Source organism: Somniosus microcephalus, chromosome 6 (genome assembly GCF_052327205.1).
Source record: "Somniosus microcephalus isolate GS21.2 chromosome 6, FLI_Smic_1.0, whole genome shotgun sequence".
Lineage (NCBI taxonomy): Eukaryota > Metazoa > Chordata > Chondrichthyes > Squaliformes > Somniosidae > Somniosus > Somniosus microcephalus.
Genome location: NC_140992.1, coordinates 271,350,124 through 271,372,085, shown reverse-complemented (window position 1 = coordinate 271,372,085; position 21,962 = coordinate 271,350,124).

Below are 21,962 nucleotides of genomic sequence, written 5' to 3'. Positions count from 1 at the left end.
TGTTCCTGGCCTCGACTATTTTTTTTTTTCTTTTCTTTTCTTTTATGTTGCAGGTAGATTCGAATCGACACTCATCGCCACTGTTAGATCCGTGGTTCAGTGGATAAATAATCACACGGATGCTGTACATAAAACAAATAACAGGTCTTTACTGGAGGAGGGTAATCTCTAGACTGGGGTACAGAGGCATGCGCAAAGCTTATATACCGGTGTGGTCACTGCTGGTACTACAGTATACAGGAGCTGTAAAAAGTAGTTCTGACTTAAAGGCACATACACTACAGTGACCCCTGGTTCTGGACTCCCCCGCCACCGGGAACATCCTTCCTGCATCTAATCTGTCTAGTCCTGTTAGAATTTTATAATTATCAATGAGATCCCCTCTCATTCTTCTAAACTCTAGCGAATATAAGCCTAATCAACCCAATCTCTCTTCATACGTCATTCCTGCCATCCCAGGTATCATTCTGGTGAATCTTCGCTGCACTCCCTCCATGGCAAGAACATCCTTCCTCAGATAAGGTGACCAAAACTGCACAAATACTCAAGGTGTGGTCTCACCAAGGCCCTGTACAACTGCAGCAAGACATCCTTGTTCCTGTACTTGAATCCTCTCGCTATGAAGGCCATTTGCCTTCTTAACCGCCTGCTGCACCTGCATGCTTACCTTCAGCGACTGGTGCACAATGACACCCAGGTCTTATTGCACTTCCCCTTTTCCCAATGTATTGCCGTTCAGATAATAATCTGCCTTCCTGTTTTTCCCACCAAAGTGGATAACCTCGCATTTATTCACATTATACTGCATCTGCCATGCATCTGCCCAATCACCCAACCTGTCCAAATCATACTGGAATTTCTCGGCATCCTCCTCACAGCGCCATACCATAACATCACCCGACTCCACCCCTGCCTCAGCTCATCTGCTGCTGGAACCCTCATCCATGCCTTTGTTACTTCCAGACTTGACTATTCCAATGATTTCCTGGCCGACCTCCTATTTTCCACACTACATTTAATTGAGTTCATCCGATACTCTGCTGTCTGTACCCCAACCTGCACCATCCCGTTCATCCATCAGCCCTGCGCTCGCTGACCAACATTGGTTCCCGGTCCAGCAACACCTCAATTAAAAAATTTGCATCCTTTTCAAATCCTTCCATGGCCTCACCCCTCCCTAACTCTGTAACCTCCTCCAGCCCTACAAGCCTTGGAGATCTCTGCACTCCTCTAATTCTGGCCTTTTGCGCATCCCCAATTTTCATAGTTCCACCATTGGTGGCCGTGCCTTCAGCTGCCTGGGCCCCAAGCTCTGGAATTCCCTCCCTAAACCTCTCCGTCTCTCTACCTCTTTCTCCTCCTTTAAGACACTCCTTAAAACCTACCTCCTTTGACCAAACTTTTGGTCACCTGCCCTAATATCTCCTTATGTGGCTCGGTGTCAAATTTTATTTGATAACGCTCTTATGAAGCGCCTTGGGACGTTTCACTACATTAAAGCCGCTATATAAATGCAAGTTTTTGTTGTTAATATGCCGATGAGGTGCGATGGTGTAGGATGAGGCTCGTGTGGAGCATAAAACACCGGCATAGACCAATTGGGCCAAATGGCCTGTTTTTGTGGAGTCCATTCTATGTAATTCTTTGAATCAAGGCTGATAGTTAAGTAGAAATTGTTTTGTCATAATCATAACAAAACTAAATAAAGATAAATGTATTAAATTAAACTATATCAATCAGTATCACATTATAATTTGTTATAAAAGCTGGTTAAGTGGCGACGAGCTATATTGGTTTAATCTTCATTGTCTGACATCTTCTCCAAATTGCTTTCTGAACTTACTCTGTTCATTCAGATGTTAATGAAATTCTGTGAAAACGCTAACCATATTTCAACTGCACTTGATTTCATTTTGCAAGACACTGCTCCTGACTTGGGCTCTTGCGAGAGGGAAGCCTCTCGGAGATAGGGCTACGACAGCTGGCCTGATGCTGTGATCTGTTCTTCCTTCTGGCAAGATAGTATGCAGCGAGCCGAGCCTTAATAATTTGCTCCTAAAACATCAGCTTGGCTCAGTTGGTAGCACGTTTTACTTCGCCAGAAAGTTCAGGGGTTTGAGCCCTGCACCAAGCAGTGTCCTTAATGCAGGCTCCCACTTCAGTGGAGGACTGAGGGAATGGATAGACTGGAGAAGCTGGGGTTGTTCACCTTGGAGCAGAGAAGGTTGAGAGGAAATTTGATAGAGGTGTTCAAAATCATGAGGGGTCTAGACAGAGTAGATAAAGAGAAACTGTTCCCATTGGCGGAAGAGTCGAGGACCAGAGGACACAGATTTAAGGTGATTGGCAGAAGAACCAAAGACGACATGAGGAAAAACTTTCTTACACAGCGAGTGGTTAGGATCTGGAATGAACTGCCTGAAAGGGTGGTGGAGGCAGATTCAATCATGGCTTTCAAAAGGGAATTGGATAAGTACCTGAAGGAAAAACATTTGCAGGGAAAGGGCGGGGGAGTGGGACTCGCTGAAGTGCTCTTGCAGAGAGCCGGCACGGGCTCAACTGGCCGAATGGCCTCCTTCTGTGCTGTAACCATTCTATGATTCTATGATAACTTGCTATTGAAGTACAAAACCTGTGTTTTTTTGGCCTCTTCTTTCCTCATCTCTTGGGATAGTGTTCCTATTTGTGCCAGGAGCCATGTGGTATCGTGTGTAAGTTCTGTTCTTTATATATGAGCCTAGACAATGAGCGTCAGCGGACTGTATCACCTGAAGGGGGAGGCGTCACACCCGAGTCTGATACTGTTTCTCACCTGAGAGGCAGGTGAGCAGCTCACCTGGCTGCTATTTAGTCAGGGGTGATACGTTGCCTGGGGAGACACCGAGAAGGAAAGGGCAGTTTTAGTGATGAACCTCAAAATAAGTTCTAAGGCATGTAGACCAAGTCTATAGAGGTCACTGCCCATCAGACATTTCACAATGGGTTATCACACTCAAACGGGCCATTTGAAGATAAGCCATGCAATTATTTTCTCATCAATCGAAGCCCGTATTGAATGCGATGAGTTAGCCTTTACAGACTTAATGACTGGGATACCAGGCAAGAGGGACTTCAGTTATGTGGAAAGACTAGAGAAGATGGGATTGTTCTCCTTCGAGCATGAAGTTTAAGGGCCGATTTAATAGAGGTGTGCAAAATTCTGAAGGGTATTGATAGAGTAAATAAGGAGAAACTGTTTCTACTGGCGGAAGGGTCGGTAACCAGAGGACACAGATTTAAGATAATTGGTAAAAGACCCAGAGGGGGGATGAGAAGAAAGTTTTTTACACAGCGAGTTGTTGTGATCTGGAATGCGCTGCCTGAAAGGGCGGCGGAAGCAGATTCAATCGTGACTTTCAAAACAGGAATTGGATAAATATTTGAAAAGGAAAGATTTTCAAGGGTATGGGGAAAGGGCAAGGGACGAATTGGATAGCTCTTTCAAAGAGCTGCCACAGGCACCATGGGCCGAATGGCCTCTTTCTGTGTTGTATGCTTCTATGATGATCATTATAAGTGTATCCAGGTACGCTAAAGGGGCAAGCATTCTGGGGGAAATTGAAAGATCAGAGATTGTGTGGGTTGTTCTTTATTTAGGCTGCAATGCACAGACTTGACTTGCCCCTTTAAGACAAGTACCCTATTTTCAGCTCACACTTAATAAGAGTTTCCAATCAAAAAAGCCGCAGCGAAGAACTCGCTTGCCTATCAATAGATATAACGTGGCAGGGGTGGGCTTGTGAGATAGACCCATGCTGTCTATAATTCACAGGCAGCGATCGATAATGATGCCATTAGCGGCTGTGTATATGGAGATTCCCCCCAGTATAATGAAGCAGTTGATACTATGCTTCCTGAAGCGTTGAATGCTTTGCCGCATGTGCTGCTGTTTTCACTCTCCTGTATCACACAAGGGTTTCTCATTTCGCTGAGAATCGGGATCATAAAGGATTACAGGATTTGTAGAGAAAGCCTGCCTACAGCTTCTCGTTAGGATGCCAGTGCGCTTTGATGCTAATTCAACCATCCTTCTCTTGTCCTATTTGGCTTCATACGATGGCCACTAGAAACATTCAATAAATCTCAGCTCATTTTGGACATTCTCCATTTCGTGGAGTGATGCCGATTTAATCAGGGTTTACCTGAGAGGCAGTATGCTCAATTCAGATAACGCAAAGCTTCTTACACCCTGTACGTTTTCCTTCAAACTAACTTTATATGGATTTTAGCAAAGTGCTAAAACCATAAAGTATCTAGAGAAAGAAATTGATGGAGGGAATTGTGCGATATTGTGGTATTTCCAACAGGGGATTCAGGAGGAACTTCTTTACCCAGAGAGTGGCTAGAATGTGGAACTCGCTATCACAAGGAGTGGTTGAGATAGTGATAATAGTAGAAATGCATTTAAGGGAAAGCTAGATAAACGATTGAGGGAGAAATGAATAGAAGGTTATGCAGGTAGGGTGAGATGAAGAGGGGTGGGACAAGGCTCATATGGAGCATAAACACATGGATCAGTTGGGACAATTGGCCTGTTTCTGTGCTGTACATTCTATGTAATTCCCAGCCACTGGAAATAGCCAGACAGCCCACAGTGGTCTTCCCTGGTCCTCTGCATTCCTCTCTTACTGTCTTGGCTATTACTCCCATACTAGATTCCCACATGAAGATAAAATAAAAGACAATGGGGTCCACCACCATTCAGAGCAGAATTCAGAAATGTTGAACCCATCAAGACTTTTTGTTCCCTGCTCCTCCATAGGTCCTTTACAAACCAGATGGTTCCAGGATTCTGTGTTCAGTTATCTGAATGTAGCTAAGGTGCTAACATTAGCCTCAGCACCCATAGGCTAGGGAGGGAGAAGAAACACTCCTCATTACTATCCCACGTATGGACATTGGGTGATAATTTTAATATAAATATTAGGAGAAAATGAGTGTGAAGTAAAATGTGGGTCCGCTAACGATGAGTGGAGGTAAGTCTATAATGGAAAATAAGGAGATGGCAGACTTGTTAAGTGAATATTTATATCAGTTTTCACAGTGGAAAAAGATGACAAAATACCAGCAACACAAGGGAACCTAAAAATAAGTCAAGGGGAGGAATTAGGTAAATTTTATATAATTTTTTTTAATGGAAACGGGGACAATAATGGGCTAAAAATTGAGTAGCGCCCCATTTGGGTAGCACCCGCTACCTTCAGCGCCCCGGAAAAGTTAGCGCCCCTGCGCCGGAAATTGAGTGGTTGCGCCCCAAGAGGGAAGCGGGGCGCTACTGGAAGCGCCCCGCATCCCTCTTGGGGTGCTGTGAGTTAATATCGCGGTGCTACGTGCCGCAGTATTGCAGGCCTTCCTCCCCTTCTTAAAGGGGAGGGGCCTAGCGCAGCACAATCCGGAGCCCAGCTGGGCCCCCGGGGATCGGGAGTGCCTGCAAAAGAGCCCAGCACAGAAGAGAAGTGCCGGGCTCTTGGAGCGCAACCGGCACTCTGCCGGGGCGGGGGGGGGGGGCGGGGAGCTGCGTTCAGGAGGCCGGGGACGGGAGCGCAGGCAAGTGTTGGCAGGTGGCCAGCAACAAAAATGGCCGCCCTGCACCTCGCCTTTAAATAGCGCCTCCCCGGCCGCAGGTTGGCCCCCCTGACCCCGTCGGGCATAGCGTCCGGCGGTAAGTCAGGGGGCGCTCCTGAAGATCGCGGCCAGGGCGCTACGCACCGCGATGACGTCATCGGCGGCCGCGCAGCGCCACGGGGCGTAACCGGTTAGCACCACCGCTAACCTCCTGCTGAATTTTGCGGGAGGTGTGGGCAGCACCGCGTCCGGGCGCCAGTTGCTTTACGCCCCGTTAGCACCCTCTTAGGGCGCTAACAGGAGGCGCAAAGCAACCCAATTTTTCCCCCAGTGGCAGTTCAGATTCACAAATTCTAGGATCTAATTGTTCGCACCCCAGGTAATTAAAAGACCTTGATGAGAAAATTGCAGGTGCATTAATCACAATTTTCCAAAGCTCTCTAGATTCAAGAATTGTGCCTTTTGATTAGAAAATTGGAAATGTTATTTCTTAATTTAGGAAGGGATGGGGGAGGGAGAAACCAAGTAACCAACACAAGGGGAAAATGTACTTGATCTCGTCCTCACCAATCTACCTGTTGCAGATGAATCTGTCCATGACAGTATTGGTAGCAGTGACCACCGCACAGTCGTTGTGGAGACGAAGTCCCGTCTTCACACTGAGGACACCCTCCATCATGTTGTGCGGCACAACCACCGTGCTAAATGGGATAGATTTAGAACAGATCTAGCAGCTCAAAACTGGGCATCCATGAGGCGCTGTGGGCCCTCAGCAGCAGCAGAATTGTATTCCACCACAATCTGTAACCTCATGGCCCGGCATATCCCTCACTCTAACATTCAATGAGGAGAGCAGAAGAGCATGCCAGGAGCTGCACCAGGCCTAAAAATGAGGTGCCAACCTGGGGAAGCTGCAACACAGGACTACATGCATGCTGAAACAGTGGAAGCAGCATGCTATAGACAGGGCTAAGCGATCCCACAATCAACGGATCAGACCAAAGCTCTGCAGTCCTGCCACATCCAGTCATGAATGGTGGTGGACAATTAAACAACTAACGGGAGGAGGAGGCTCCATGACTATCCCCATCCTCAATAATGGCGGAGCCCAGCACGCGAGTGCAAAAGACAAGGCTGAAACGTTTGCAACCATTTTCAGACAGAAGTGCCGAGTGGATGACCTCTATCAGCCTTCGCCTGAAGTCCCCATCATCACAGATGCCAGTCTTCAGCCAATTCGATTCACTCCACGTGATAATAAGAAATGGCTGAGCGCACTGGATACAGCAAAAGCTATGGGCCCTGACAACATCCCGGCTGTCGTGCTGAAGACTTGTGTTCCAGAACTTGTCGCGCCTCTAGCCAAGATGTTCCAGTGCAGCTACTACACTTGCACCTACCCGACAATGTGGAAAACTGTCTAGGTATGTCCTGTTCACAAAAAGCAGGACAAATCCAATATGGCCAATTACCACCCCATCAGTCTGCTGTCAATCATCAGCAAAGTGATGGTAGGTGTCATCGACAGTTCTATCAAGTGGCACTTACTCACCAACAACCTTCTCAATGATGCTCAGTTTCGGTTCTGCCAGGACCACTCAGCCCCAGAACTCATTACAACCTTGGCCCAAACATGGGCAAAAGAGCTGAATTCCAGTGGTGAATTGAGAGTGACAGTCTTTGACATCAAGGCAGCATTTGACCGAGCATGGCATCAAGGAGCCCCAGTAAAACTGAAGTCAATGGGAATCAGGGGGATATCTCTCCACTGGTTGGAGTCATACCTAGCACAAAGAAAGATGGTTGTGGTTATTGGAGGTCAATCATCTCAGCACCAGGACATCGCTGCAGGAGTTCCTCAGGGCAGTGACTTAGGCCCAACCATCTTCAGCTGCTTCATCAATGACCTTCCCTCCTACATAAGGTCAGAAATGGGGATGTTCGCTGATGATTGCACAGTGTTGAGTTCCATTGATAATGAAGCAGTCCATCCCCGCATGCAACAAGACCTGGACGACATTCAGGCTTGGGCTGATAAGTGATAGGTAACATTCATGCCACACAAGTGCCGGGCAATGACTATCTCCAACAAGCGAGAGTCTAATCACTGCCCCTTGACATTCAACAGCATTACCTTTGCCGAATCCCCCACCATCAACATCCTGGGGGTCACCATTGACCAGAAACTTAACTGGACCAGCCACATAAATATTGTGGCAACAAGAGCAGGTCAGAGGCTGGGTATTCTGTGGCGAGTGTCTCACCTCCTGACTCCCCAAAGCCTTTCCACCATCTACAAGGCACAAGAAAGGAGTGTGATGGAATACTCTCCAATTAACTGGAAGAGTGCAGCTCAAGAAGCTCGACACTATCCAGGACAAAGCAGCTCACTTAATTGGCACCCCATCCACCACCTTAAACATTCACTCCCTCCACCACCGGCGTACTGTGTCTGCAGTGTGTACCATCTACAAGATGCACTGCAGCAACTCACCAAGGCTTCTTCAACACCACCTCCCAAACCCGCGACCTCTACCACCTAGAAGGACAAGGGCAGCAGGTGCATGGGAACACCACCACCTCCAAGTTCCCCTCCAAGTTATACACCATCCTGACTTGGAAATATATTGCCGTTCCTTCATCGTCACTGGGTCAAAATCCTGGAACTCCCTCCCTAACAGTGCTGAGTACCTTAACCACATGGACTGCAGCGGTTCAAGAAGGTGGCTCACCACCACCTTCGCAAGGGCAACTAGGGATGGGCAATAAATGCTGGCCTGGCCAGCGATGCCCACATCCCAGGACTGAAGTTAAAAAAAACTACAGACCTGACAGTTTAACATCAATTTTGGGAAAGTTACTGAAATCTATCATCTAAGACAGTGGGCTCGAATTTATCAATGGGGACGTGATGGAGGCGGAACTCCCACTTTTTGGGTTGTAGTCCCGCCTCCATCGACTTGTGGCCAACCCACGCTATTTTCCCTTGATTGACCTTGTTAAGCCCACCCAGCGGGCTCAGCAGGCCAATTAAGGGACACCTGGTTACTGGTGACGCCAGCGATTGACATTTCATCTGTCAAGAGCATTTGACAGATGAAAAGTCAGCATTTGACAGCTCTGTGAAGCTGTCAAACACTGACAATCTGTCTTCTAACTTGAGTCCTTCTACTTAGACTCAGTTAGAGAGCTCTCCAGACCAGAAAGCGGAGGCTGCAGCTTTTGACAGTTCAGCGGCCATTCTGCTTTCTGTGCCGGTGAGCTGGGGGGCTCCGGAGAACTGAAGGGAGGAAGCCTGCAGGATAAAGTAAAGGAAAGTAAAACTTTTAGAACACTTTACACTTACCTCACACACTTACCTCTGCACACATGCACCCATCACTCACCTGCACAACGGACATCTCGACCCCTCCAACCCCTTCAGACTGACAGTCTGCCTTGCTAAGTTGGCGTGGTTCGGAGCCGTTGGGAAGCCCACACTCCAGGGCTAAAAATAGGGATTAGGCAAAAAACTGCCTGTTAACTACTTGTTAACAGGCAGTTAATTGGCACTAATCCCCTTCCCGCCTCAGGGAGGCGGCTCCCAGCACAGGTCGGGTACCCGCCTCCTGGGACATTGGCACGGAGGCGGGTTGGGGGCGGGATGGGTTCCTGCCCCCCGATTCTGCAATTTTCCCACCACTCCCGCCTCCAAACCCGCCTCCTCGGGGTTTGGAAATTTGAGCTCAGTGTAACTGAGCAATTGGATGAATAAAAAGAAAGGCTTGCATTTCTATAGCACCTTTAACAACCTCAGGATGTCCCACAGCGCTTTACAGCCAATGAAGTAATTTTTTGAAGTGTAGTCACTATTGTAATGTGGGAAAAACAGCAGCCGATTTGTGCACAGAAAGCTCCCACAAACAGCAATGTGATAATGACCAGATCATCTGTTTGTGATGTTGATTGAGGGATAAACATTGGTTAGGACACCAGGGAGAACTTGCCTGCTCTTCTTCAAAATAGTGCCGTGGGATCTTCTACATCCACCTGAGAAAACAGACAGAGCGTCAGTTTAACGTCTCACCCAAAAGGCTGGATTTTCATTGAGGAGGCGGGACTACAACTTTCGGGGTTGTAGTCCTGCCTCCATCGAGTTCTAGCCAACCTACACGATTTTGACTCAGCAGGCCAATTAAGGGCCACCCGGCAACAGGTGACGTCACAGATTGACATTTCATCTGTCAAGACCTTTTGACAGATGAAATATCAACGTTTGACAGCTGTTTGAAGCTATCAAACACTGACAATCTGTACTCTAAGTTAATTCCTTCCTCTCAGGGTGATTTAGAGATCTCTCTGGAACAGAAAGCTGAATGCTGCAATTTTTGACAGATCACGGCCATTCTGCTTTCTGTGCCGGTGAGATGAGGGACTCCCGAGACCTGATGGAAGGAAGGCCGTAAAGCTAAGTAAAGGTTAGTAGAACTTCTTTAAACACTTTAAACACACCAAACACACTTACCTCTGCACTCATGCACCCATCACTCACCTGAACACCAGTCATCTCGACCCCTCCAAGCCTTTCAACCCGACGGCCCGCCTCGCTAACTTGGCGTGGTTTGGAGCCATCGGGAATCCCACATTTCAGCAATAAAAATAGGGATTAGGCTAAAAACTGCTTGTTAACTACCTGTTAACAGGCAGTTAATTGGCACTAATCCCCTTCCCGCCTCGGGGAGGCAGGTCCCAGTGCGGGACGGGTACACGCTTCCTTTGAAACTGGCATGGAGGTGGATTGGGGGTGGGATGGATTTGGGACCCCCGATTTTGGGATTTTAAACCCCCACACGCCTCCAATCCCGCCTCCACGGCCCAATGAACATCCAGCCCAGTATCTCCAACAGTGTAGCACTCCCTGAGCGTCAGCCTAGATTTTTGTGCTCAAGTGGGACTACCAACCTAAGATCTCCTGAGCCAGAGGCAAGAGTGCTACCGACTGTTACTGAGCATCAGCTGATCAAAGAGATCTGTGAAGATTTGGTCACATCTGACTCAGTTGATTTTTTAGAGGTCACTACCATGGTAGATAGGGGAGATTTTATGAATATTTTCTATATGGAACTCCAGAAGGCATTTGATAATGATCCGCACAAAAGATCATGAGCATAAATGAAAGATCACGAAATTTAAGGTACACTTGTGACATGGGTCGGTAATTGGTTGAGAGTTAGGAGACAGGGAGTATGTATAAATGGAACATTCTCTGATTGGCTGAAGTTAATAAGTTGAGCTCCCCAGGAATCTACACTATGGCCTCAGCTTTTCACCGTTTATCAAAGTTTGTAGATTACACTGTGTTAAGTGGCATGCTAAGTAGTGTAGATGGGAGCAGGAAGTTGCAAGGGGACTTAGACAGCTTAAGTAGGTAGGCAAAAAACTATGGCAGCCGCAGTCAAATGTGTGGAAGTGTGAGATCATCCACTTTGGATCTGACAAAGACAAATTGGAAGATTCTCTTAATGGAGAGGAGCTGTGGAGGAGCAAACGAATTTAGGTGTCCATGTACACAAATCACTAAAAGCTAATGCACAGGTAGAAAGAGTAATCAAAAGGGCTAATGGACTGTTGGTTTTTACCTCAAGGGGGTTGTAATTTTAAAGTGAGGAAGTGATTTTTCAGCTGTACAGAGCCCTGGTCAGACCCCGCCTGGAGCACTGCGTTCAGTTTTGGGCACCGAATCTCAGGAAGGATATATTGACCTTGGAGGGGGTGCAGCGCAGGCTCACCTGAATGATACCGGGGCTTAGAGGGTTACATTTTCAGGAGAGGCTAAATAAACTTGGCTTGTATTCCCTTGAGTTTAGAAGGTTGAGGGGTGATCTGGTCGAGGTGATTGAAATAATAAAGGGGTTTGATAAGAGCGAGGCCATTTAGGAGTGCAAGCAGGTAGCACTTTTTCACACAAAGGATCGTAGAAATCTGGAAATTGCTCCCCCAATAGACTATGGATGCTAGGACAATTGAAATTTTCAAGACTGAGATCGATAGACTGTTGTTGAGTAAGGATATTGGCCCAGAAATTCGGGTCCCCGCGTGTGAGTACGCACTGGGTACTCACACGTAGGCCCAACGAAAGTGCCGGTTTCGCGCATGCACTGCGCATGCGCGGGAAACTGGCACTTCTGTTCCCTTGAAAGAAGGGGTTGAGAGGTGGAACGCGTGCGCCGGAGAGGCAGCGCGTGCGCATCGAACTTACGTTTTTTTTGCAGGGTTCTCCGGGAGGGTAAGTCTCCAGGAGTTACACTTTTAAAAAGCAGTAGCAAGGCCTGCTTTTAACAAGGTAAGTGGTGAATTAATTAAAATTAAAACATTTTTTCCACAGGTTTATTATTTTTAAATACTTTAAAGAAAGGTAAGTTTATTTTTAGCCCTGTTAGAAAATGTAATTAATTTTTTCAAAAATTTAAGTTATTGTTTAAAAGTTATTTTATGTAGTTTATAGTTATTTTAAAAATGTGATTTAAAAAAAAATTATTTGAAGTTTTAGTGATGTTTTGGGGCTTATAGTATTTATAGGTTTGACAGCTCTTCCTGTCAATTTTATGAATGAAGCATTCCCTCCTACCATTGGCTCTCCATGGCCCACGTGATCCCAGGGGACGCCTCGAGCTAACTGCGCCCCTGGGATACTCAAGCACTGCGCGCCGGCAGTTGGAGCAGGCCCAGGATCGGAATCCCACGGGGGCCCACAGCTCAACGCGGTGGCATAGTGGTTAGCACTGTTGCCTCACAGCGCCAGGGACCCGGGTTCAAATCCAGCCTCGGGCGACTGTCTGTGTGGAGTTTGCACATTCTCCCCGTGTTTGCGTGGGTTTCCTCCGGGTGCTCCGGTTTCCTCCCACAGTCCAAAGATGTGCGGGTTAGGTTGATTGGCTATGATAAATTGACCCTTAGTGTTAGGGGGATTAAATACGTGGGGTTACGGGGATAGGGTGGGATATGTATTGGTGTAAGGGGTTACGGGGATCGGGTGGGATATGTGTTGGTGCGGGCTCGATGGGCCGAAATGGCCTCTATCTGCACTGTGGGGTTTCTGTGATTCTGCGATTCTGTGAACGGCCGGTGCGCTAGGTAAGTGCAGGTCGGGGGCTTGCACCCGCGGGAAGCCTCCGACCCGAATTTCTGGGCCATTATGGGATATGGAGCAATGACAGGTAAATGGAGTTGAGGTACAGATCAGCCGGGATCTAATTAAATGGCGGGACAGGCTTGAGGGGCTGAATGGCCTCCTTATATTCCTATGTGAAGAACCGACTGAGCCCAATCCCTTAATACTTTATTTCCTCCTATTTTCTTACTCTCTAATTCAAATGAAGGGACAACAAAAACCCTCACTCTGCTACCTTGGCTAAACTTAACTAACTCAGACCAAGGAATAAATCTTGGGATGTTCCCAGTCTGTAATGTCATTTCCATAAGTAGCTGAGCATTTGTCAACTGAGCCTTGATAAAGTGCTCTAACATTTATTTTAAAAAATGGCCGATGGCACCGTGGGGAGGTGCGATGCAGGTCTGATCTCCCTTTGTACGCCACTGAGTTCCCTATCGCAGACATGGAATCATAGAATAGTACAGCACAGAGGAAGGCCATTCGGCCCATCGAGTCTGCGCCGGCTCTTTCAAAGAGCAGTCCAGTTAGTCCCACTCCCTCGCTCTTTCCCCATATCCCTGCAATTCTTTCTCCTTCAAGTATTTATCCAATTCCCTTTTGAAGGCTACTATTGAATCTATGTCCACCACCCGATCAGGCAGTGCATTCCAAATCCTAACCACTCGTTGCGTAAAAAAGGTTTCCCTCATGCCGCCTCTGGTTCTTTTGTTAATCATCTTAAATCTGTGTCCTCTGGTTATCGACCCTTCAGCCATTGGAAACAGTTTCTCTTCATTTACTCTACCTAAACCCTTCATGATTTTAAACATCGCTATAAAACCCCAGCTTCTCCAGTCTCTCCACGTAACTGTAATCCCTCATCACTGGAACCATTCTAGTAAATCTCTTCTGTACCCTCTCCAAAGCCTTCACGTCCTTCCTAAAGTGTGGTGCCCAGAATTGGACACAATACTCCAGCTGGGGCCGAACTAGTGTTTTATACAGGTTTAGCATAACCAATCAATCAGTCAGAGGCGAACATGTCTCCTACAAACAAGGGCAATTAAACAGGCGGGAGTCTTCATCAGCCTTCCATCTACTATCAGACGATCCACCGAAAGTGGTATTAGCGATGGCCTAAGAAGAAGAAGACGCGTTCTCTGACCTCAATCCCAGGAGGTTCCCGACACACAACAGGACTTGTAAGGGGAGGAGATCGGGGATAGGTACTCATTAAGCGAATAAAATTGGAAACAATAAGCATAAATTATTGATTAAATGCAAAATAATGTTATGCTGTCTCACATTATGACTGCAACTCGTTGTCAAGAGGGAAAATAACTGATACATTATTAATTGTTTAGCTGTTGTATCCACGCTGATGCAAGTGCAACTTCCTCAGAAAGAGCTGTGCACAAATCAACCAAACTATTCTCATTAGGCGTGGTGGATTAAAATCAACAAGAACTTGCATTTATACGGCGCCTATAAAGAAGTAAAACGCCGCAAGGTGCTTCACAGGAGCATTTTCAACCAAATTTGACACCAATCCACACAAGGAGATATTAGGAGAGGTGACCGAAAGCTTGGAGCATTTTTAAGGAGAGAGAGGTAGGGAGTTGGAGAGGTTTAGGGAGGCAATTCCAGAGCTTAGGTCCCCAGGCAGCTGAAAGCACGGCTGCCGATGGTGGAGCGATTAAAACGGGGGATGCGCAAGAGGTCAGAGTTGGAGGAGCGCAGAGATTGCGGAGGGCTGTAGGGCTGGAAGAGGTTACCAAGATAGGGAGAGGGCGAGGCCATGGAGGGATTGGAAAACACGGATGAGAATTTTAAATTGAGGTGTTGCTGGACCGGACGCCAATGTAGTTCAGCGAGCACAGGGGTGATGGGTGAAAGTGATAATAGTCGGCCAAAAGCTTGGTCAAAGAGGTAGGTTTTATGGAGCATCTTAAAGGAGGAGAGAGAGGTAGAGAGGCGGAGAGGTTTAGGGAGAGAATTCCAGAGCTTAGGACCCTGGCAGCTGAAGGCACGGCTGCCAATGATGGAGCGATGGGAATCTGTAAGGAGTTTCTCTCTCTGAGATCGCAGAGGTTTCTCTCACCAGAGGCCTCTCTCTCTCTTTTGCACAGTAAACCTTGAGTGGTTCGACCCACTCGCCCCTTAGATTCTAGACACTGGATTTAGGTGCAGGAACTACAATGCAGAGAAGACTCTGATAGACCAAGTTTAATGAATCAAAATGGAATTTTATTGCATATGGAAAAACAAATCAAATGCAAGCAAATAAGAGGGTACATGGGCGGGAAAAACAAATCATAACAATACAGTACTGACTAAAATAGATATAGGCATATTATACTTTACAAAAGTCATCATGAAATGGGGAAACACACGGAACATCGAGGGACAACAACTCATGTTAATTATACCCAAAATGCCCATCCCCTTAAACCTATCTAGATCCGATTATGAAGGGCCAGAAACATGCTCACCAATCCAGTTGGAAAAGTGTAGAGTTTTGAAACAGGTCTGTGTTTTGATCCCCTCAGGCGTCCTGTTTCCTCGTGGTCAGTGGAGCCACAGCAGGCTGCGCCACACCTCACTCTCTCTCTCTCTCTCTTGAGGTGAAGGTCACGGACAGGCTGGACACTGACGGGCCTGGATGTCAGCGGAGATCATCTGCTTGACCACGGTTGGAAGCCCCTAGCCGGCTTTCATATAGGTTTCTTCAGTATTTTTACTACCTCCCATTTCGTCAACGGCCCGGGGTTGGTCGATGATCTCCCGATGTTTTACCCCGGGGTGGGACGCCGGTTCAAAACCGTCTTCATCCCCGAACTCCAGCTGCTATCGAAGGTAATGACTATTACCGAAGATCCCACGAAGATGATGAAGAAAGGAACATCTCTCTTCCCAATATCTAAGATGAAGCTCTTTCGCTACTCCCGGTGTCTCCAATTATACTTCTCAGAAGAAGCCTCTATCTCCCGCCAAATCAAGGTTAGTCTTTGTTTAACTTTTGGCGGGCTTATGGCACAGCAGGGTAGTTATTGGGCCAGAAATTCCAGGCCAGAAGCGTGAGTGCGCTCGGGGTACTCACGCTTCTGGCCGTTGGAAATGCCGGCGTTCAGCAGGAACAGCGCATGCGGGGAACGCCGGCATTTCCAGACCTCGAGCGCGTGCGACTGCACAGGCAGCGCTTGCGCAGTGAACTTCGTGGATTTCATTCATGAAATCCGTGAGGGTAAGTCCTCAGAACTTACACTGAAAAAAAGCAAGTGTAAAGTGGTTCATTGGCTGCGGAGGAAGATATATTTTATCGTGGAGCTTTTGAAATGCAATATTTTTGTTTGGGAAAGGGAGGGAAGTTATTTTAAGTAAGTTTTAAAGTTAAAATTTTTTTTTTTTTAAAGGGTTTTCAGAACGGTAGGTAGAAGGAGCAATTGTGGCTGTGTGAATGGAATGTGAGAATGAGTTATGTATGTATGTCCACATATATTCCTTTACGTATATGTATGTATGTTTTATATTCCTTTACTATGAATGTATGTTTTTAATTATGATTTTCCAATAAGTTACTTTCTCTGAAAGTCATAATTAAATAATACATTCATACACATAAGTAAAGGAATATATACATAACACGCAAAGGAATATATACAGACATACATACTTTCAGAAGCTCCACGATAAGAAATATCTTCCTCCGCAGCCTCTGTAGCAACTGTACCCATGCTTTTTTCATATGTAAGTTGTAATGACTGGACCTCACTGAAAGCATTAATGAAAGCGGCGAATTATACTGCGCACGCGCTGCATGTGCAGTCGCACGCGTTCTGCCTCTGAACCCCTTCGTTCAGAGGACAGGAAATGCCGGTTTTCCCCACATGCACTGTGCATGCTGAAAACCGGCATTTCATCCGGCCAGATGCGTAAGTACCCCGACCGTACTAGCGCATTTGGAAGGGAATTATTGGGCCAACATTTTACATGTCAAAATAAAAAATTTAACACTTGCACCACTTGCCCCCTTGCACCTGCGACTGAGGGTCCAAGGAGGTGCATTGCGCAAGAGGTCATCATCGGACGTATCCTCACACTGTTCCCTTTGGGGAACTGTATGAAGTGGTGGAAGGATTTATGGCCATGATTAACGCTCATTCCGTGACCGTAACCATCTTTGAACCAGCCATTAGGGTGGTTAGTCCTATGGCGGGAGGGTTTGGCGGGAGGGTTTTACGGGCTCCCACAACCCATCTGAGGGGGAGGGGGAGGGGTGGCGGCCACCACCAACACCCACGGACGCAAGTATCCCGCTGGATGTCCACCCAGAATTTAAAGTTGGAGCTCCGACTCCACTTGCCGGGACTGTCTGGAGTGGGGTTCAAAACCCTACTCCTTCTGGCCCAGCGGCGGGGATGGTTACTGCTACGCAAAAGGCACACTCCGCACAAAAGGTGACACCCATACGTTTCCTGCGCCTTTTCCCTCCCCGTGACTGGAGCCCTATGCTGCCATTTCACGTTGCTAATCGGATTGGGCCTTTGTCATAGTGGTAGGATCCCTGCCGCTGGGCCAGATCAGGGTAGGGTTTCGAACCCCGCTCCAGACAGTCCCGGCAAGTGGAGTCGGAGCTCCGGCTCTAAATTCTGGGTTGACATCCAGTGGGATATTTGCGTCCGTGGGTGTGGGTGGCCCCCCCTCCTTGTATAGCTTGTGGGAGCCCGTAAAACCCTCCCGCCATAGGACTAACCGCCCTAATGGCTGGTTCAAAGATGGTTACGGTCACGGAATGAGCGTTAATCACGGCCATAAATCCTTCCACCACTTCATACAGTTCCCCAAAGGGAACAGTGTGAAGACACGTATGACGACGACATTGCTAAATAAATAAATGGAATTAGAAAAATTCTTTTAGGGCTTTTAAAAGTCTTTAAATTGCTTTAATTCTCTTTAAAACTACTTCAGATTACTCAAAATAATGTAAACATTTAAAAAAGTTTATAAAAGTTACCAAAATCTTCAAAAAACTTCCAAAAACCTATTTAAACTGCTGCTTTGCATGTAAAAAAGCAAAGCAGCTTGACAGAAACATTGGGGGCGTGTCCAGTGAAACTGAGACCTCAAGGGGCGTGTCTCACTTACACTGCACGCTCCTGGGTCCGCGCTGGCTGCGCTCCTGGGCGGCGTGACGTCATACGCTGCCCGGGATTCTTGCTTCAGTTTCTGGAAGTGCAGGCGTCCCTGGAGCTGATCGGCAGGAGCGCGGGGTAAGTGCAAATACGGGGCTTGCACGCGCTGCAAGCCCCGTTCTGGAATTTCTGGCCCAATATATTTAAACTGCTTTCGGGATGACCGGTGATGGCCCTCTCTGGTCTGGAATGACCTGGTAATGTTTTAATGTCTTCTTGATGTTTTAACGGGTCCTTCGTGCGTTCTTTATGAATATGGAACTGTTCCCCTTTGTCTGGGTAAACATTTAGATGGCCTTTATCTACAGGCCGATCTGACTGGATCTGCATCCAATCTTTATGTATGTGTGGGTGTCTGGTTTCGTTCTCTCAGAAACGGCTTCCAGAACTTACTGTGGGTTGAATCCACAACGGCTGTCTGGGGACTGCAGGAACCATTTTAAAGTGTCCCAATAAGTCAGTCACGGGGTCTGGTGGCCATTTTGTGTGTCCCTTTTCTGGGCTTCTTTTAAAACAGTCTTTTAAAATCAAGGCCTCTTCTGCCAGAGGACCCTTATAGTACAATATTAATTTTGCGAATTCTACAAATCAGGGCTAAAATGTCTGCCATGTTAGCCTACATAACAAATCATTTTATTTGAAGTGCTTTCAGAGGTGTGATGAGGTGACATAATTAATGGCACACATGTCAGCTGGCTTTGTAATAGAAAATAAATGATAAAGATGTTAGAAAAAGTTCTCTCTGCAGGTGGCATTAACAAATGGAGCCGTGCCAGAACAAATTCTTGGGCATTCACACTATTCGCAAACAATTTGAAGGAAAATACTTCTGAGGTTACAAAATTTGCTGATGACATCAAACGATGCTGCCAAATGACAAGTAAACGGAGATAAATAGCACTTAAAAAAATCTGGACCAATGAGGTTGGGAATAGAAAATGGCTTTTCAAGCAGCTAAGTGTACTTAGAAAAGTAATAGAGTCAATGGGGGCAATTTTGCTAATGGGGGCGAGTTGGAGGCGGGCCTGCTGCTTGTCGGGTCAATGTCCCGCCTCCATCGATTTGTGGCCAACCCACGCTATTTTCCCTTGATTGACCTTGTTAAGCCCCGCCCAGCGGGCTTAGCAGGCCAATTAAGGGAAAGCCGGTTGCAGAGCACGTCAACGTATTGTATAACGTTTCATCTGTCAAAAAATTTTAACAGATGAATTGTCATCGTTAGACAGCTCTGTGAAGCTGTCAAACACTGACATTCTTTGTCGTTTGATGAGTTCTTGAATTCAAGACTCATCAAACCTCTTTGGCAGAAATTAGATGGTTGTTGCATTCAAGAATACAGCAGCCATCTGTCATCTCTGCTGCGGAGGTGCAAGACTCTCCGCATACCCAACTCTTGAAGCCTGCAGGAAGAAACAAAGGTAAGTAAACTTTTACTAACACTTTTCACTTACCTCACATACTCACCTCTCCACACTTGCACCCATCACTTACCTTCACAGCGCACTTTTGCACCCCTCCGACCCCCGCAGACCCACTACTTGCCTCGGTGACCCTGGCGGGGTTCGGCGCCTTCGGTAAGCCCTCACTTGTGTGGGTAAAATGGGGATAATCCTCTGATCTGCCTGTTAACTACCTGTTGACAGGCAGTTAAGTGGCTGTAATCCCCTTCCCGCCTCCAAGGAGACGGGACCCGGCGCGGGTCGGCTACCCGCCTCCTGGCAAGATGGCATGAAGGCAGGTTGGGGGCGGGTTGGGCACCCACCCCCAAATTCTGCCATTTTCCCAGCAGTCCTGCCTCCATTCCTGCCTCCACAGGGCTGGCAAGGTCATGCCCACAGTGTCATAACGGCACAGAAGGAGGCCATTCGGCTCATCAAGTCCATGCCGGCTCTCTGTAGAGCAATCCAGTCAGTCCCATTCCCCGCTCTATCCCCGTAACCCTGCAAGTTTATTTCCCTCAAGTGCCTATCCAGTCTCCCCTTGAAAACATTGAGGAGGAAAAGTTTGGTTGCTTTGCGCCTGCCGTTAGCGCCCGCTAACGGGGCACAAAGCAACTAGCGCCCGGGCACGGTGCTGCCAACGCCTCCCATGAAATTCAGCGGGAGGGTAGCGGCGGTGCTAACCGTTAGCACCCCGGCCGCGATCTTCGTTAGCGCCCCCTGACTGACTTACTGCTGGACACTATGTCCGACGGGGTCAGGGGGGCCTACCTGCGGCCGGGGCGCACTATTTAAAGGCGAGGTGCCGGGCGGCCATTTTTGCTGCTGGCCGCCTGTCAGCATCTGCCTCCGCTGCCGTCCCCGGCCTCTTGACCCGCTCCCCCACGGAGTGCCGGCTGCGCTCCATGAGCCCGGCAGTTCTCTTGAGTGCCAGGCTCTTTAGCCGGCACTCCGATCCCCGGCGGCCCAGCTGGACCCCGAGTTGTGCTGCGCAAGACCCCTCCCCTTAAGAAGGGGAGGAAGTCCTGCAATACTGCGGCGCAATGTGCCGCAGCGCGTGGCACTGCGGCACGTAGCGCCACGATATTCCCTCGCAGCGCCCCAAGAGGGAGGCTGGGCGCTTCCAGTAGTGCCCGGCTTCCCTCTTCTGGTGCTACCACTCAATTTTGACCGCGGGGGCGCTAATTTTTCAGGGGCACTAAAAGTAGCACCCCGGCGAAGTTAGCGCCCCAAAGGGGTCGCAACTCAATTTTTCCCCCTGCGTGTGTCCGCTTCCACCACTTCTGTCGGCAGCGAATTCCAGGCCTTCACCACTCACTGCGTAAAAAAGTTTTTCCTCACATCCCCCCTGTATTTCTTGCCCAAAACCTTAAAACTGTGCCATTAAGTGTATATTGTTTAAGACTTGAAGAGACCATTGCCATCCACCTGGCCAGTCCCATAGTACAAAATTCCCATACCCTCCATCTCTCTCACCTGCCTCAATTGCTTTCTTAGCCAACTATCTAGCTAAATGTCAGCCTTGGCTCATTGGTAGCGCTCTCACTTCTGTGTTAGAAGGTTGGGGGTTCAGAGCTCCACTCCAGAGACTTGAGGGCAAAATCAGTGTGGCGCTGAGGGGGCGCTGCGCTTTCATAAGTGCCCTCTTCTGGATGAGACGTTAAACCGAGATCCCGTCTGCTCTCTCAGGTGCACATAAACTTCCCATGGCACTATTTCGAAGAAGAGCAGGGGAGTTAACCCCGGTGTCCTGGCCAATATTTATCCCTCAACCAACATCACAACAGATGATCTGGTCATTGTCTCATTGTCGTTTGTGGGAGCTTGCTGTGCGCAAATTGGCTGCCGCGTTTCCTGCATTACAACAGTGACTACACTTCAAAAGCAGTTCATTGGTTGTAAAGTGCTTTAGGATGTCCTGAGGTCATGAAAGGCGCTATAGAGATGCAAGTCTTTCTTTAATTAGGCCCATTACCCAGGCTGGCACTCAAGTACAGTGGTCAGGGAGTGCTGCACTGTCAGAGTTGTGGGTCTTTTGGATCAGATGTGAAACCGAGATCCTGTCTGTACTCAAGTAGATTTAAAAGACTGCAAAGCATTCTTTGAATTAGGAGGGCTCCCCAGTGTCCTAGCTAACATTTATCCTTCAACCAACACCACCAAAACAGATGAATTGGTCATTTATCACATTGCTGTGCGCAAGTTGGCTTTCACGTTTTCCAACATTACAACAGTGACTACACATCAAAAGTACTTAATTGGCTGTGGAGCTCGTTGGGATGTCCTGAGGTTATGAACACCACTCTATAGATGCAAGTTAGGTTCGTAGAATCTTACAGCACAGAAGGAGCCCATTCAGCCCATTGTGCTTGTGCAGGTTCTTTAAAAGAGCTTTCCAAATATTCCAATTAGGGAACGGTAACATAGTGGTTATGTTTCTGGGCTACTGACCCATGAGGTATGAGTTCAAATCCCACCACGGCACCTGGGGAATTTAAATTCAGTTAATAAATCTGGAATCAAAAGCTTTTATCAGTAAAGGTGACCATGAAAACTATCGGATTGTTGTAAAAACCCATCTGGTTCACTAATGTC